A 10,345-nucleotide genomic window follows, 5' to 3' on the forward strand; every position below is an offset into this window, starting at 1 on the left:
TAGTATTGTGTTTTTAAAGTATTTGCAAATCCTCCAAATTTTGTTCCATCAGCAGTTTGTGACATCAGCAGACATTCCTTTAGTGCGAATTCAGGAAGCCTTCCCCAATCTGGTGCCCTCCAGATACAATGTCCAGCATTCCAGAACATTGATTATGCTAGCTGGGGCTGATGGGAGTTGCCATCCAAAATATCTGGAGGGCACGCAGTTAGGGAAGGCTGGAGTAAGGGTTCCACAAGTTAACTTCTTTATGCAGTGCTTTTAGGATGTATCTCTCTCGCCCGAGTAACTAGTTGAGGCCTGCTTCACATGACAGACATTTTCTATGTGGAAGTTACATTTCTGTAGGGAATGTCACAAATCCTGTATATTGATATTTAACTTGTGATGATCCAAATTATGCATAATTAATTATAAATTTATGCTACATGTGGCAAACATGCTCTGGGAAGACATGGCCAATTGGAGCTCCTCAGTGTACCTATGTGCATCAACATACATTTGCATAGGATTGTCATATGTTATATTCTTCCAAGGTGGTGGTGGGATTAATGTCTCTGTAGGGATTTGGTTGATGCTGTGAAAAGACCTTGAAAGAGTACTGTTATTGGGGGAAGGGAACTCTCATTTCCTTTTAAAAGCTGCAGTGTGAGTGAAAGAGAGCCCCTCCGGTGAACCTTTAAGCCCCCTTGATGTTTTCAGAGGAAAGGTTTATCCTTCTGTCCTTGGCTAAAATGTCATCCTCTGATGTTGTTTTAAAAGGATTCTAACCTTTTTTCAGTCACCTGATAGACAATTGCTTGCATAGGCTGTGAAGTTCTCAGAGTTCCCAGAGGATGAAATGTGCCAAGAACCTGGTAGCATTTTACCAATGGCATCGAAGTCCACCTCAGGGGGCCAAAATCCTTTTCATTGACCTCTAAATGAACGTGTTGGATTTGAATGGCAACATTTATTGGGCAGGGATTTGCCTCACTTCAGCCCTGTTAAGGGTACTGTGCCACCCACTGCAAAGGCCAACCTTTTAGTTGTCAGGCCTCTGGAATGAAGTTTCAAGTACACAGTGTCATGGGCTATTCCCTCAACTGTAACCCCCATGCCGCTTCACACCTCCCTCATCACCTTCCTGGATAGGTAAAATGTGTGGTGGATCCTTCCTTTCACACTGTCAGTTCAGCCTATACCAGGCCCAAACCAGAAGTGATATGGCACATCTGATCTCCAAACATCGTTTTTGTCGTTAAAACAGCTGTGGTGTTGGGGATTGGACTGAGGTTCTGGAGAGAGAAAGATTATCACCATTCCTTTGCTCCATTTCTTTAATGTAGCCCTGAAGTGGGTGAGAGAGAAGATAGATACGGTATGAGAGCCAGTGTGGTGTAGTGGTTAGAGTGCTGGACTAGGAGCCAGGAGATCTGGGTTCTAGTCCCAGTTGTCCATGGAAACTCACTGGGTGATTTTGGGCCAGTTGCTGACTCTCGGCTCAACCCTATCTCACAGGGCTGTTGTTGTGAGGATAAAATGGAGAGGATGATGATTATGTACACTGCCTTGGGTTCCTTAGAGGAAAAAGGATGGAATATAAATGCAATAAATAAATACCTGTCTTCCTCATTTCATCCCACCCCTCTGCAGCCAATAGCATCTTCAGGGGACAATTTAAATTGAGGAAAGAAAAAGGCATTGGGAGACTTAATCAAAGCAATGTTACATGAGTGTGTTTGTTTACTTAAGGTATTTCTATCTTGCCTTTCTCAAAGTGACTTGCAATTAACCTCCCCGCACCCGCCACCAACTTATTAAACATGGAGTTGCTCTTTGTCAGCTTCATAGTAGTCTGCAGTGAGACTGTTCAGAACCACTCAGGTAACCCTTCCATGTTTCTTAAGACATAATGAACTACAATTTGCCCAACAGACTGCTTGAAAATGAGACCATTGGTTTAATTTGGAAAAGTATATTAAAGCAAAAAAAAAAACCCCACAACCAAACAAAAAACCTTTATAGTTGTGTGCACAAATAAGAGAATGAGAGAGAATGAACAAACAAACAACAAAATAACCCCGGTTTATATTCCATTTTGTACGATCTTCCCACTCCTTTTTTGAAGGTCATAATCATTCCAACTGGGCCTCCACATAATTGTTCATCTGGAGTACCCAATTCATAGCAGATATTTGCTGCATAATGGATGGGAAGAGGGTCCAGCTCACTTCTCCCCTATGTAACAATAGTGTGATCTGTGACAAATGAATGAACCAGAGAATGGAGATAGACAGGCACACATTATTATGGACAAAGCCCTGATACTTTTGCCCACCTGAGCCTTGAGACACTCCCAGCCACTCCAGTGTGGCATCGTACAACAGGGGTGAGCAACTTGTGGCCTTCCAGATGTTTTGGCCTACAACTCCCATCATTGGCTATGATGGCTACAACAGTTGGGCGTTGTAGGCCAAAACATCTGGAGGACCACAACTTACCCACTATAGTTGGCTAGGAAAGGAGATGTTCTTGGTGGACTGTGACCTTAGTCACAAACACTATTTTTGGTGTCAGTAAAGTTACTTACATGTGACCGTGGACCTGGACTTATCCTTTGCAAATGAAGGAAGCTAAACTTCTGGATCCAGAAAGGTGAAAAGCAGAAATAAAATGACAAGTGGAAAGATGATATACTAACAGAAAGGGCAAAGCAATTTTTAACGTTGAGCCAGAATAAAAATAGGTGACTAATTAGCAGGCTGTCTCTAAGGGGAACATCTTTAGCACTTTTAAAAAATCCATTATTAGACCTTGCTGAAATCATCTGAAGGCTAACGGGGAAAATTACTTACCATGTTATAAACTCCAAGAATATTTTCAAACTGCTGCTGGAGCTACTGGTTTGAACTAGCTTGCAGTGGTACCCCATTTTTATCAGCTTTTATCAGCACCTTTTATCAGCTTAGGCTGATATACCAACTGCGCCCTTATCTGGACAGTGATAGCCTAGCTACAGTTATCCATGCTCTGATAACCTCTCGTTTGGATTACTGCAATGCGTTATACGTGGGGCTGCCTTTGAAAACGGTCCGGAAGCTTCAGCTGGTACAAAACAGGGCAGCCCGTTTACTAACAGGGACTGGCTGGCGAGATCACATTACGCCAGTCCTTTTACAACTTCATTGGCTGCCAGTCCAGGTCCGGGCCCGATTCAAAGTGCTGGTATTGACATTTAAAGCCCTAAACGGTTTGGGGCCAGGTTATTTGAAGGAACGCCTCCTCCCATATGTACCTACCCGGACCTTAAGATCATCTACAGGGGCCCTTCTCCGTGAGCCCCTGCCAAAGGAAGTGAGGCAGGTGGCTACTAGGAGGAGGGCTTTCTCTGCTGTGGCACCCCGGTTGTGGAATGAGCTCCCCAGAGAGGTCCGCCTGGCGCCTACGCTGTACTCCTTTCGTCGCCAGCTGAAGACCTTTTTATTCACTCAGTATTTTAACACTTAATTTTAACTTAAATTTAAATTATACTGTTTTAACTCTGTATTTTAACCTTATATCAATTTTGCTGCGTGGTTTTATCCTGGTTGTGCTTTTTATATTGTATTTTGTATTTGTATTTTTAACTTGTTGGTTGTTTTATGATGATTTTAATTTTTGTGAACCGCCCAGAGAGCTTCGGCTATTGGGCGGTATAAAAATGTAATAAATAAATAAATAAATAAATAAATAAATTCCTAATTAGCAACTTGTTGTCTGTTTTTGTTTGTATTTTATGCTTTTTATGGTTTTAAATTTTGTATATTTGTTTTTAATGTTCATTGTTTTTAACTTTTGTAAACTGCCCAGAGAGCTTTGGCTATGGGGCAATATATAAATGTAAATCATCATCATCATCATCATCATCATCATCATCATCATCCTGTTTTAGCTATGGGCTGTGTCACTTGGACCTCATTTAATGGTTCTTTGCAGACTCATTCTTGTTTGTGTAATGCAGTTATTTTAATTGCAATTTTCTTGCAAAAATCTCCCTCAAGAACTATGTGCTATTGCAAGTGTAAAACATCTGCTTCAATTAGAAACTCTGGTAGCAAAATAATGTGCACTCTGAGGGCTATCCTAATGTAATTAAAATAAATAATCAAACATTTAAACGTTGGCATATCCTCAGAGTCACACTGCAGTTAGCTCTGCTGAATCTTCTCTCTCCCCTAGGTGATTTTTTTAAAAAGTAAATTTCCAGTGTTGTATCCTGCCTTAAATGCACCTAAACATGTCCAGAATCCTCTGCAACATGCAGGAAGCCCTCTTCAGATTTGTTGGTGTGAAGAGTTCCCTGAAGGATAAAGTTACTCCTGAAAATTTTGTCCTGAGGCAAAGTAGCACTAGGGTTTTCTACATGAGCAATTAATTGCACGCTCATGATTGGCCATTCAAGAAAGTTAGTGGGTCCTTTACATGACATTGTCAACCTCCAGGATGTTTACTGCGCTTTCCCCCCTTTATCCAGCTTTCAAAAAGATCAGAGATAATGAGAAAAGGCATGTTATTCCAATCTATCAGCTGTGTGAAATGCCAGTGTAGTGCTATAATAACACCACTAACTAGTGGCTGTAAATTGAAACACACATTCACATTTAGAACTTGCCAAAGAAATTTCCTCAATTTAAACCAAATGTCCACAGTGTAAAGCAGCCCATTGTAATCCTACAAAGAAACTGAAAGCAGAGAGCCCCGGTAACAGTGCACACAACAACCCCTGACAAAAGCTGGTGTCTCTCCAACTTTGGAATGCCCTTCCAAAGGAGATACGAAAGGTGTCAACTTTATTTTCTTTCCAGTGCTACTTGTATTTTTGCCTCAGCATTTTAACATTTTAGAATTTTACTATTTAAAATTTGAAATCTAATTTATTTTTAAAAAACTGAATTGATTGCTGTTTGTTTGGCTTGCTGGTTGAAGCGATGTTCTAATTTGACTTTCAATGTGTAGTTGTTTGGTTTTATATTGGATTTCTTTGTTTTTTGTTTTAATGTTGCGTACACCATCCTGGGATCCCCTGTAGACAAAGGACAGTTTATAACTTTTGCAAAGAAAGAAAGAAAGAAAGAAAGAGAAGAGAAGAGAAGAGAAGAACAGACTACCAAGAATGCCTTGCAGTGGAAGTTAGCAATGGAATGGAGAAAGCTTGAATGCTATTATGTGAAATTTTGGTTGGCTTGAGAAAAGCATTGCCCTAATATGGATCTTGGAGCTTTTCTTATGGACAACACATTTGCTTTTAGTCAAACACAGAGCAACTTTTCCCTAACTTCTTGACAGGTCTATCTGTTCAAACCAAACTTCCTCCTCTTGATACAGAGACACAGTTTGCAAACATACCTTCTGAAAAACCAACTAATACCCCGGGGAATTTGTCAGGAGGCAGACTATTCTGCAAAAGAAACATCTGCTTATGGGAATAAGCAACTAAGAAATATTTCTTTATAACCTCTCTGCAGGAGGACAGATTGCCGATATTCATGATTATCTCTGGACTGATGGAATCTCAGCAAGAAATCAGATTGGGTCTAACCTCACACACAACCTTGTCAGCTCCAGTTATGCTTGATTGATCTATGTGGCAGTAAATTATTGTATGTTTTAAACTATACAGCTCTCTTCCTTGAGGCACCATTAAATCTTTTCAAGTTTATATAAACCAGGGGTAGGCGGCCTGGTGCGCTCCAGAGATGTTGGACTACAAGTCCCAAAAGTAACACCCAGTATGTGGGAATTGTGATCCAAAACATCCGGAGGGCACCATGTTGCCTACCCCTAGTGCTAGTTAATTTCATTTGAGAAACTTGGGTTGGTAGTGTTTTATCTTCCGCACTTCCACAAGATGTTCCTTCTACCAGCGGTGCTACCATATGGACAGTTCCTAGTGCTACCAGTCAAAAGGCATTGGGCTGGTTCGCGTGTCACAATAAGCCATCCTAAAAGTAAACTACAGTGGGTGGGTTATTTGCTTGCTAACCCACGTTATTCCCAATAGACTATCAAGAACTCTGTGGCTTGCCATGGTTTGCTGTCATGGTTAATGAACGATGCTGAAGCCACCCTGCTGGGTTCGAATAACACAGCAAGCCATTCTGAAACAAACGTGGCTCACAACCCCAATGGCTTATCATGTTGCATGAACACAGTCAGTGTTACTGGGCAGGTTCGCACGATCACAGAGGGAAAATAAACAACAGTGGCTTATTTTCCCTCCAACATATTGCAGGCCGGCTAATTAGCATAATTACCCTCACTGGGCATGAGTTGTTGGGATGTCCAAACCTGGCAAGGCTGGTTGGCTGGGCTGGTTTACAAACCACCCTGAAACCCATGGGATGTTCTTGGATTTCAGGGTGGTTTGTAAACCAGCCCAGCCAGCCAACCTCAACGGGTTTGGACATCACAACAACCCATGCCCAACCAAGGTAATTATGCTAATTAGGTGGCTCGTGACCATGGGTGGGAGGAAAAATAAGCCACCATGACTTATTTACCCTCTGTGATCATGTGAACGTGGGTGTTGCATCTTCATAACAGACTAGTAAAGTAGTGGAGTGCCATTATTGTGGTGTTACTGATTGTGGCCTCAAAAAGTCAGTCAAGCAAGACACTGAGGGAATATAGGAAAGCTTCAATTCCTACGTTATCAGGCTTTTCACTGCCGTGAGGAGATAACATTTTATTCCCCACAGCTGCCTGGTGCATTCATGAAAATGCACTCGTTTCTATTACACATTTTTAAAATGGAAAAACAAAACAAAAAACTAAACCAAGAGAGTTTCAAAGTGGTCTGAAGTGATACAAGATTACCTGAAGCCCTAGTGACTGATAGAAAACTTTTGTACACTCAGTCGAGAGATTTCCCAATTCATTCCGTTGGAAATTGTCCAATTTTGTGGAGATGATAGGGTAACTATGTTATTCAGTGCCCATGAAATCTATAGTCGGAGGCCTGGCCAAGTGGCTTCAAGAGATTATAGAACCATTAATGAAGATAAGCTGCAGTTGCTACAGTGGATTTTTTAAATAACCCTCAGCGTTAAAAGAGAGGATGCATTGTTAACAGACTTCTGTATTAAAAAATGCCAGCGTAATCTACATTAAAACCTTGTCTCTTCCTGTGGAGAATAAACTACTTCAGTATTTTTTTAAAAAAGAGAGGAAAAATAATGAGAGGAAATCTCACTCACACACACACACACACACACACACACACACACACACACACACACCCCTACCCCTGCAGGAAAGGAAACTGACATGGAACAATTAATGGAGAGGTTACTCAAGGGGAAATTACTCACTAATACCCCAGTGGGGATCAGTAGGATATGGTTGAACCTGCAAAGACAAAGTGACCTGGTTCACACATTGCTAACCCATGGTTTATGGCCTTACCCAGGGCTTGTCAGGTAGACAATGGTTTGTTTTCATATTCCCTGAATTGTTTGTTTCTTTCCTCTGTCCCCCGGCCCCTCGTTCATTCCTTCCCTCCCTGTATCTCAAATGTTTTTGCAGGGCTGTAGCACTGGTATATTGAGCAGCTGGGGGTTTTGATTACTCTTTTCTGCCACATTTGTCGCTGGTGAAACAACCCATAAATAACCCACAGTTTGAAAAACCCAGAGTTCGCAACCCAACAAGTCATGGGTTCTCTTTCTGGGTTGTTTGTAGGTAACAAACCATGGTTTGTTAGCACAGCTGTGTTTGCACATAATGACACCCAGAATTCAACAACCCACGGGTTAAATAAAGCATGGGTTAGCATTATGTGTGAACCAGGTCAGTGTTTAGTCTAATGGAATAGGATTCCCCCCAAAACCATAATAGCATCTCATTTTGCATTTCATGACAAACCTTCTACACACAAATTACCACAAATCAGGGCTAAAAAACACAGAAGGCAAGCACAGTAACTACTGGAGGTCAGTGGTTTTGAAATGACATCATTTGGATGTTCCATAAAAAGTGAGGAGTGATAAGAAAAAATAAAATTAGTATGCTACGGATGTATCCTTAGTACATAATCTCAACAAACATGGTGCTTATCTACAGGAGGTATTTATTGTACACTCATCATTCCTTACAGTTGTTTATGGGTTCTTTAGAAGATGACGTAAACCTCCAATTTCACTTCTGTATTTAATAAGCACTTCGGTGAGGTTTTTTAGAACAGAGAAATTATGGTTTATTTTGCTTTTGTGAAGCAAAGAAAGCGTGATTTTGTCTTGTGTATCTGCGCTATTCTGCTATACCACCTTGAGGTTAGACAAGCAGGAAAGTAAATGCTCTTTGTGCAGTGCTTGGGTCTCAATTCTGCAGCAAAACTGAAATTAGATACAGTGGCTTAACAGCTGATTAACAGCCTCATGTAGAAAAGCTCATTGAAGGAAGGCATTTCATGAGGAATCCTGTCGACATGCCTGCAAGAGAACATCTAAATCCATATTGTACAAAGAATTCAGTTGTATCAAATGTTAGTCCTACTTAGAGTAGACCTATTAAAATGAATAGGGCTTAAGGAAGACTAACATTCAATACAACTCAGACAGACTTCTAAATAAAGATTCAACAAATTTTATAACGTTTACAAGTCCTAGAAAGATTTCAGTTTTTTATTTCTCTTCTGAGTTCAAGTGTCAAGATTGTCTTGGTTTTTGTTATTATTATTTGTTAAATCTTTGCTTTGCAATCACTGAGAAAGTGATTTTTGCTTGAAATGAATGTTGTGAAATTCACTGCCTGAATAACCAAGTTTTTCATATAAACAGCCTTTGGATAACATTAGCAAAATTGGCAAAAGTGGAACAGCTGGGCCTCTTGTTTCTTGGTATCAGATCAGGGGTGCCAATTCCATTCATCACTAAAAGCTCCATCACACCAGCGATATAGTCTGCTATCATGGTGAATTGCATGCAAAGGACTCAAATGACGCCGACCATGTCCTGCTGTTCCCCCTCCCCCCAGCGATGTATTTCAGCATGTGGAAAGTCTGGTTCTTCTGGTAACGCTCAAACTTCAATGTGTATTTTCATCCGTCGTTTTCAATCCCATGTTCTGTGGCCATGTTTTCAAGGGATGGTATTGCTGACACAAGTGTGTTCAAGGGGCAGTATTGATGATGAAAGAGAGGGGCGTGCCTTTTCTCCAGCAGATATTTTTAAATTCAAATTCAAATCCTTTCCTCCTCCTGCTTCCTGGCTGCTAGGTTGAATGAAAGAATGGTCTATTGTACTTTCAATCCTCCACCTTTGCTTCATGACTTGCTTTGCGGGGGAAGCGAGAGGGGGATGCATTGGTAACATCATAGAGGGGGGCTGTGTAGCTTCTCTCCCCTCCCCTTTCCCTTTCGATTGGAAGTGCGTGCCAAGGGGAACACAATGCAACCTCCAGTGGCAGGTGATAAGGAGGTTTAGTTGATTAATCAATTAATCTATGGATTAAATTTGAATGTGGGTTATAAGCAGTCCCTCTGGAGCAAGACAAGGTCCCATTGAACACTATATTCTTACTCCTGAGTAGGCATTTTCACCTTAAAAGAAATGTGGAAAATTTATTTATTTTATTTTATTATTTATTTATTTATTTAAGCATTTTTATCCCACCCTTCAGCCAAAAAATGCACCCTCCTTGCCATCAGCACCATCATTTTTAAAGATAAAGAGATCAAAATTTGTACAGTGATAGGTCTTAAGGAGGGTTTTCAGCATGCCCGACTTGAATCCAATTGGATCATCCCTTGATTTTAAGGGATTTTTTAAAATGGAAATTAAACAAATGCTTACATCTTCATAAGTTTTAAAGATAAAGGCATCAAAATCAGCACAGTGATAGCTCCTAAGGAGGGCTTTCAGCCTACCAAACTTGAATCATATTGGGGCATCCCTTGATTTTATATGATTTTTTAAATTTCCTCCCTCAAACCCTTTGGAGCTTATAGTCCACCAGTGCAAAGGATCATAGGATCGTTCTTCCATTCCTTTGATCATGTGAAGCTGTGCATCTTCAAGTTCATAAACTACAGATCTGCTGTTCCCTTACTCAAAAGTAAATCCCCTTGATTTCAACTGCTAACGTCACATGCTGGCTTACCTTTGAGGAAACTCCATTGAACAGAGAGAGTCTTACTTCTGAGTAAACACATATAGAACTGATTTTTAATAGTATGGTCACTCAGAAGCTTTCTTTTTTAAGTCTTAAAACAGCAAACTGGAAAGAAATGCTCTGCAACCCCTTGCTTACTTCTGAGGTCTTATTTCTGTTTACTCAGAAGTAAGTCTCTCCGTTGAATGGGGTTTACTCAAAGGTAAGAAGCCTT

Source organism: Elgaria multicarinata, chromosome 4 (genome assembly GCF_023053635.1).
Source record: "Elgaria multicarinata webbii isolate HBS135686 ecotype San Diego chromosome 4, rElgMul1.1.pri, whole genome shotgun sequence".
Lineage (NCBI taxonomy): Eukaryota > Metazoa > Chordata > Lepidosauria > Squamata > Anguidae > Elgaria > Elgaria multicarinata.